This window comes from Sinocyclocheilus grahami, unplaced genomic scaffold, assembly GCF_001515645.1.
Source record: "Sinocyclocheilus grahami isolate Dianchi unplaced genomic scaffold, SAMN03320097.WGS_v1.1 scaffold1269.1, whole genome shotgun sequence".
NCBI classification, from domain to species: Eukaryota; Metazoa; Chordata; class Actinopteri; order Cypriniformes; family Cyprinidae; genus Sinocyclocheilus; species Sinocyclocheilus grahami.
In genome coordinates, this window is record NW_015506448.1 from 6,626 (window position 1) to 15,474 (window position 8,849).

Below are 8,849 nucleotides of genomic sequence, written 5' to 3' on the forward strand. Positions count from 1 at the left end.
TTGATACAACCAGGTCCTGATGCCGTTGACATGCAAATATTCAAACATCTTTAACATGATGTTGATGACTAAATAGGGCGACCATACAATTTTTGTGTCCAGTCCTGCCCGCTCCTTCAAACTTTCTAATATTGCATATAATGTTTGTGCATCAGGGAGACGCTATCAATATGTGAAATATTTAAATCTGTTTTGAATGAGCGCTCGCCATTCACTTTCGATTTCGGAATCACGCGTGCTCTGTGTAAAGGAAGCACATCTTATGAGATAAGATATTTGTCAGAGCTCAGGATCTGTTGAGCGGCAAATTTCACAGCATGGTCTTGTCCGTGATCTCTCATCTCAACCCGTGATCAGTGAAATCTGACTCCTGCAGTTTGTGTTGGATACAGAGTTGTGCATTTTTTTTTTCATGGAATTGGGCTACTGTTGCAATGGGTTGATTTCCCCCCGTGGGATAAAGGTTTGAAATACTGTATAAACTACATCTGACTGAAATACTTGTATTGAAACCTTTTGCATTCTACCTAAAACTGTGGTAGATGTTAAGTTTTGTGAAGGAGGGCCACTGGTAGAAAGCCTTTTAGCCGTGTTTATGATCAATGTGCATAACAGTGACTGTCCTGTAAAATATGTATTTTAGTTATGGAAATCACATTTTGAGTTTAATATTTTGGATCAGGTCATTGCACTACTTTGGGATGTTTTTGGCTGGCATGGGCTAATTTTGTCACTCAGACCTGGCAAACCTGTCTGTATGGAACAGAGCAGACCCTTTCAGTTTAGAATTGTAGCATACGTTAACTAAATACATATACATATAACTGAACTAAATTATTTTTATTTCTATAAAAAGCTAAATGACAGGGGGGTGCCCCTGTAGGCAAGTAATGTTATCGGTGTACAAAGTCTTATCTAGATTATTATCCCGATCCACTCTGTGAAGGCGCGCATTTATCATTCAAATACACCTCACCAGAAACACGGCGTGTCGCAATCTGTGACGAAGCAGGCGAGAGCCAAGGAGCGTTCGATTATCCTCCTGTAAATCCTGTCATTTCTTGAAGCAGCAACATTTGAATTTAACAAGCGCGTAGTGTTGCCAAATTGGGCGGTTTTGAATTTGGTTGTGCGGGTAAAAAAATGGTTTGGGCGTGTGGACAAAATTTGGGCTGGATTGCGGTCGATTTGGTGGTTTTCAAACATCTAAACTGTATAGGCCTATTGGTTAAAAATCAAAACACACAGTGCTGAGTCGGCTGGTGCTGATGTTGACATTGCGTCCGCTTTTTTAGCCAATCAGGGATCAGCGGACATACGTGATGTTTCATGAGTGACGGGTTTTTAGCGTGATAAGGGATCACATTTTGACCGTATAGCTGTATATTCAAGCTATCACAATGCCAGAGTGGCCTAAATATAAGTTACACGGTAAAGAGTGGGAGAGTGACTCAAAACGTGATTACACCTGTGAAGGCTCTTGATATCAATGTAACTTTGAAATCAGAGCACAGTTAAACAATTTAATCAAAATCGAAACTGAATATGGTACTGTACAATCCTAGCCTGCATCAGAAACTGGTGGACTTGATGAATAGACTGTGCAAAGTTCTGTATTATGTTCTACAGTGTACTTCACTAAAGACGTACTGTAGTTCTGTCTGAAGTTAAAGTGCAACACGAAGGTAAGCGCATTATTGTTGTTAATATTTTTGTTATCGGATTATCGTACAGTATCAATGAATGACACCGTTTTGACTGTCATGTTGTGTGCATGAACGAGTGTGAAATACCTGCTAATTATGTTGCTTTTCCCGATCACTTATACTGGGCACTTTTCCCATTTAAATTGGCTTATTCTGACTGTTAACAGAAAATGTTGCATGTGTTTTTCAGAGGGTATCGGTTAATTTCTTGATTGCCGTTTTGAGATAGGCTGGTGTTTACCTGGACATTTATATTTGGTAATTCTCTTTAATATATTTGACCTGGGAGATGTATGTTTTTTTATATTATTCTGTCATCTTTATTTAGTTTTAAGGAGTTAAAAATGGTCCTTATCAACCTTGATTGACATGGCAATAAAATTATATCACATTATTTTGACAGTTACAGTTTTGGGTGTTTTTTTTTTGTTGGATTAGGCGGGTTTTGGTGAGCTTTTGGGCTGGAAATTGTCCACCCGATCTGGCAACACTGCAAGCGCGTCAGCACGGGTTTTGTTTGCTGCTTACAGTCGCTGGACTCACTGTTCAGGATGGAGAGGAAAATTGCTTGAGTTTTGAGTTTTGGTCTATTCCTCACAGTCGTATGGATTCTGAAGATTTGCATTACAGCGCACAAATAAAATTGATTCCTTTTGCAATTATGTTGAGATTTTGATGTATTTTATGGTTCTATTGTCAGTTGCAGCATGTCAGAGAAAACATGGCAAACAAAGTAAATATTACATTATATAAGTATTGGTTAAACAATTGCAGAAATGTTATTCATTTTAAGGGTTTAAAGTTTAGTCTTGTTTAACATTATGTAGGCCTATTCTTGGAAACGAGTTGGCAGCAGAAATCACAGAACAAAACGAAATTATAATTTCATATTAAGTAAACGAGTAAATTTAATAATGCAATTGAAAACATAAGGCCATTGATATGACAACTAAAAACAACAATAATAAAAAAATTTATGCCACATTTTCAATATTCATAAGGATTTATTTTTAGGTGTTGTCAATACGTCAGTATTGTATGTTTAAAAGCTGAAAAATACTATATAAAATATTTATACTTTTAGAAGCTGTAAATATGTCAGTATTGTACATTTTAGTGTCTGTAAAAACGTAAGTAAATGTACGTTTTGTAGAACCACATTAAAGTAGGGCTGGACCAGAATATTCAATTATTTGAATATCCGTTCAGTGGGTTGGCATTCGATTTTCAATTTTGAGATTTGAATATTCTTTTTTTTTCTCGAACACCTGGCATCCCCCGTAAAACGGTTCTCATTCGTGCTTGAATATGAATCACAAATGAGTGAATGTCATAATTCAGTTTATCTGGAAGAGAAGACAAAAATGCCGGAGACCTCAGCTGTGTGGGAGCACTTTAAATTGAGTGAGGACAAGACAAAGGCAGTGTGCCAAATATGCGATTTGAAACTGGCCTACCACAACAGCACATCAAGTTTGAAAAATCAAGTTAGAAAATGTTAGGCTACCTTATTAAAAGTATTGCTTTTAACAGACCTGTGTGTTTTGTATCACTAGTGCAGTGTCCGTTCTCTGAGCATATAATCCCTACCTGCGTGAGGCACGCCGCTTATGGCTCGCGCTGTTCTGTAGTTTATTGGAAGTTTATTAATTCTGAACATGTCGCATGTCCATATTGCACCAAAATGCGACACTGCACTCCCTTGGGTCTGCAGCAACATACCCACCATGTGTGAAGTGGATTGGATAAACGGTTCTCGACATAATAAAAATGCAAACAGGCAGACAGACACACAGAGATGCCTGCCTTTATTAGAGAGAATAATATGTTCAGCCCCCTCCCTCCGAAGCTTCGGTAGTAATCAACACCTCAAAAAATGGTATTCGGACCAGCCTTGGATTACTTCACCCAAACATATAAATTCAGTCATTATTTATTTGTGTCAACGCTGTTCAATCATTGTTTTTTGTTTTCTGAACGCAAAAGGTGATTTTGTTCAAGTTTGTCCTGCTGGTTTCTGTTCAAACAATATCAGTCAATGGAGCCTGACTTTCAGAAGCTTCATGGCATTATTTGATGATGCTTTTGAAGCTTCTGAAACTCGGGTTTCATTGACTGATGTTGTATGAACAGAAACCAGCAGAACAAACTTGACCAAAATCACATCCTCAGTGTTTTTAAGTCTTTTTCTAGATGTTCTCGCTGGCTCTGGGCTCACTGATGATGAAGATACCACAGCAACATCCGGCCCAGACGAGACAGTAAGGTCAGGTGGAGTGATGGAGCGTCTCATGGCACTGGACCATTTCGTAATAATCGTCTTTAAGATGTATATTGTTTATGTAAATCCACTTTGGAGACGTACGTGTGCTTACTGGAGCTCCCCTGTTCGCTATACATAATAAAACGTCTTTACAGAAAAATCACAAATATACTATACTATTTAGCGTCTTTACACCTTCAGCAATTCTTCCCAAAAATCCCTCGTCGCTGTTCTCCATCGTATCCTCTTGCGAGCAAACAGGTCTGTGGATGATGCAGTCAACATGGGTCTGCACTTCATCCTGCAACATATGGACAAAATGTGAGGATTTATGTGAGGTTCCTGTTTGTGGACTTTAGTTCCACTTTCAACACCATCATCCCAACACTCCTCCAGACCAAACTAGCCCAGCTCTCTGTTCCTAGCTCTATCTGTCAATGGATCACCAGCTTTCTGACAGATAGGCAACAGCTAGTGAGAATTGGTCAATTTAAATACAACACCCGCGCCATCAGCACCGGTGCCCTCCAGGGATGTGTGCTCTCCCCCCTGCTCTTCTCCCTGTACACCAACGATTGCACCTCTAAAGACCCCTCTGTCAAGCTCCTGAAGTTTGCAGACGACACTACAGTCATCGGTCTCATCCAGGATGGAGACGAGTCTGCTTACAGACAGGAGGTTAAAGAGCTGACTGTCTGGTGCAGTTACAACAACTGGAGCTGAATACGCTCAAAACAGTGGAGAAGATAGTAGACTTCAGGAGAAACCCCCCTGCACTCTCCCAACTCACCATCATAGACAGCACTGCGACTGCAGTCGAGTCATTCAGATTCCTGGGAACCACAATCTCTCAGGACCTGAAGTGGGACACTCACATAGACTCCATTGTTAAAAAGGCCCAACAAAGGTTGCACTTCCTTCGCCAACTGAAGAAATTCAACCTGCCACAGGAGCTGCTGAAACAGTTCTACTCAGCCGTCATTGAGTCTGTCCTGTGCACTTCAATAACTGTCTGGTTTGGTTCAGCTACAAAATCAGACATCAGAAGACTACAGAGAACGGTTTGTACTGCTGAAAGGATTATTGGTGCTCCCCTGCCCACCCTTCAAGAACTGTACACATCCATATTGAGGAAAAGGGTTTAGAAAATCACTCTGGATCCCTCACATCCAAGCCATCTCCTTTTTCAACTGTTGCCATCTGGTTGGCGCTACAGAGCACCGAATACCAGGACAGACAGGCACAAGAACAGTTTCTTTCCCCAGGCAATTTACCTCATGAACAGTTAAATGTCCTGTTAAATGTGTGTTGTTGTTGTCTCTGTGTACTGGAAGCTTGTGACACTAAAACAAATTACTTGTATGTGCAAACATAATTACTATCATTTTATTTGCTTAAATTCCTCTTTATGGAAAATGACACATCTTTAGTTTGTTTCACCTGCTCCTCCATCTACAGTGCATCCGGAAAGTATTCACAGCGCTTCACTTTTTCCACATTTTATGTTACAGAATTATTCCAGAATGGATTAAATTAATTATTTTCCTCAAAATTCTACAAACAATATCCCATAATGACAACATAAAAATAGATTTGTTTGAAATCTTTGCAAATTTATTAAAAATAAAAAAAACGGACAAAAAAGGACAGTCATGGATTCGATTCCATTAAAGGACAAGTTTTTGTTCATTCGGCAACCTGCTTTATCATCAGAGGAATTGAAAAGGAAATTTATTTCAACATTGATTTGATCTGATTGCAACAAATCTCTCAAGAAAAAATTAAAATGTTGTTACTTATTAACCCTTGTGCATCAATTAAAAAAAGTTACACATAGGTCCATAGTGGACAAAAATGTCCATGTCAAAAAACTGTCATAAAAATTTGAAGCTAGGGAGCACGTATTACAAAGCTACAAAACAGATTTCAGTACTTCAATAGGTTGGTGTATTAACATTATATCAGTTAATGAAAATATGGTATTTAACTGTAAATTTAAGTTAAAACCTTGAAACCTAAAACGTTGCTACCGTATTTTTTACTGTAAAATTCCGGCAAGCACAGCTGCCGTTTTTTTACCGTAAATTTTACGGATTGTTTTTTACAGTGTACATCTAAACACAGAACACCAGCATTGCTTACAAGACATTGTTGACGTTACAGCTGCTTGAGCGTGGAGAAAATGGATGACAGCATACAGCCAAACACAACTCGCTGTGGGCGGAAACAATGGTAATGCAGGACTGTCAGTCAGCGGCTGTGGGCGAGGCCTAAACTATATGACGTCACACTGCTCAGAGAATCAAAACGGCATGTCTAATGAGACTGATTTGGTTTATGGGGACTAAAAAATAAGGAATGGATGGATTTTTATCATTGTAGGGTGGTTGTGTTCACACACTGTCAACACACATTTATGTCCAAACACCATGGAAAATGGATTTTGCATAACATTTCAAAAATCATTAACATGGTTTTGGTGACTGTAATTGAACACCATTGCAGTGACATGCTATTAATGCTGTTGAACAGAAGGTACGAAGCAAATTGTGCTTAACCACACACTGAAATGCACTGGTTATCTTTCAATGAGATGCACATTAAAGTTGTTACTATAGCAGTAGTAGGAGCTCCCGTGGAATTTTATTTCAAGTGAATATAACATAAAGACCCTCACCATGCAATGTTTAACATACACAATCACACATATATGTAGCCTATATATTGCTCAAGGATAATGTATAAGCATAAGCTAGTAACGGATTATTCTAAAAGTAAACCCATTTGAAATAAGTAAATGGCCAGGTATAGACTTATATACAATAGAGTGAAAATGTACAAAGATTTAAAGGCAGAAAAAAGTTGTGTCATTATCAGACAGAATCTGATAAGTTGCTTGAGAAAACAACAGGATGTTTGAAGTTTCTTCAGAAGTTCTGATCACCAGTGTGGCAATCTGGTACCCAAGATGAGGCCTGAAGCATCCTGTTTGGAGAACATTATTAAAGAGCACAAAACTTTGAACAAACATTCTATCTATGAATGCTACTGGAAGAACGTTTTTTCATAACTTTGAGCAGTGTTGGGGAAAGTTACTTTTAAAAGTAATGCATTACAATATTGCGTTACTCCATAAAAAAGTAACTAATTACGTTACTTAGTTACTTTTTATGGAAAGTAATGCGTTTAAGTCCGTACAGTAGAATGCAGAAGAAGACATTTCAACACAATTCAGCAGTAAAGAAGACACACAAATGTTTGTCTAGAGTAATTTGTGTTTATTAGTACGGTTGAACTGGATCATCGAAGCTCAGAAGCAAATAGAATGGGATTAAATACATAAATGATATTTGTGTTGTTTAACATTTAATTATTGCAGGTTTGCGTCATATTCTGAGTTGCATTATTTTTATACATTTTGAGGAATACTGAATCTGTGTTTTTTTTGTGTGAGTGAGATGAATTAATGCATATTCATATTTATTTTAGAACTACAGTAACATCTGATTTCTCTCAACAAGGGGACAGGAGAGCTGTCAGTCAATAAATTGGAAAAGAAAAGTAACTTGCGTTACTTATTTGAAACAGTAACTCAGATATTCTCTTGTAAATTAAAAAGTAATGCGTTACTTTACTAGTTACTTGAAAAAAGTAATCTGATTACGTAACTCGCGTTACTTGTAATGCGTTACCCCCAACACTGACTTTGAGATCATCTTCTGAGAACGTCCCCTGTTAGCTGTGTAAGCAGTAAACTATACTCTTAAACACCAGAACAAGTGTTTTCAAATGTTTAGGTGAACTTTGAGTAAATATAAAAAAGTGTTTTTTTCTAATAGTGCATTTACTTTTGTTAGTTACTTCTAATTTGCCATCATTAAATTGCATTATATAAGCTGTATCTCTGCTGTTTATGTAGTGTTCCGTATGGTGTTTGATTGCTTGGTTATCACTATGCATGTCTAGAGAGAGAAGTTTACATGTTAATTATTAAAGTTTTCTAAAGATGCCAGGGATTTGAGCGGGTACAAAACAAAGCGAAATCAACCAACTTCTCCTTCTGTGACAGCTGACCCATGACTCGCTGAAAAATGAGCAAGGGAGATCGCTGGAGTGATGAACGTGAAGCACAACAATGACTCCACTTTTTAATAACACATTTTGAAGTTCTTCCAGTGTCTTGAAATGTTGCAATTCTTGACCTAATGTCCAAGCAGCACTAGGTGAACTTCAGTCATGAATTAACTGCTGAAAACACATATTTAACAGAAACACAGCAGACCAAACGAGACCCCTAAACCTGTGCAGTTACATGCAAGAGTGAAATAACGTCAGGTTTAAGGTCTAATTCTGTCAGTTTAATGGTCTTATCTGTGTATTTGTCTGCAGTTACTGGCATTTATTACAAAATATGGCTAAAAGTATTTGAACACCCCTTTCTGTTATTGATTTTGGCTGTTCTAGTCATTTCTATGAGGATAAATCTGAACTCAATGCATGCAATGACATTCTAGAGCAGGGGTTCTCAAAGTCTACACTCAAAGGTCCAAATCTGAATTTTCATCAATGTCAAAGGTCTGGAACAATTAGTTATTACAAAACATGTTTTTAATAAACATGCATAACAAATCAACACTAATAAAAAAAAATAATAATAAAGTGCCTTTTGCATTCAAAATACACTAATAACAAGTGCAAAAGTGGCAAAACAATTAATTTAAGTCTCAGCAATAGAGGTCGACCGAAATGGGTTTTTCTCTGGCCGATGCCGATATTTAGATATTTGCCTCGTCCCTCCGTCCCTCCGGCTCCGTTGGGCTCCTCCTTCCCTCCAGCTCCACCTCAGTCCTCTGTCGCTCCGGCTCCAGCTCCGCCTTGGC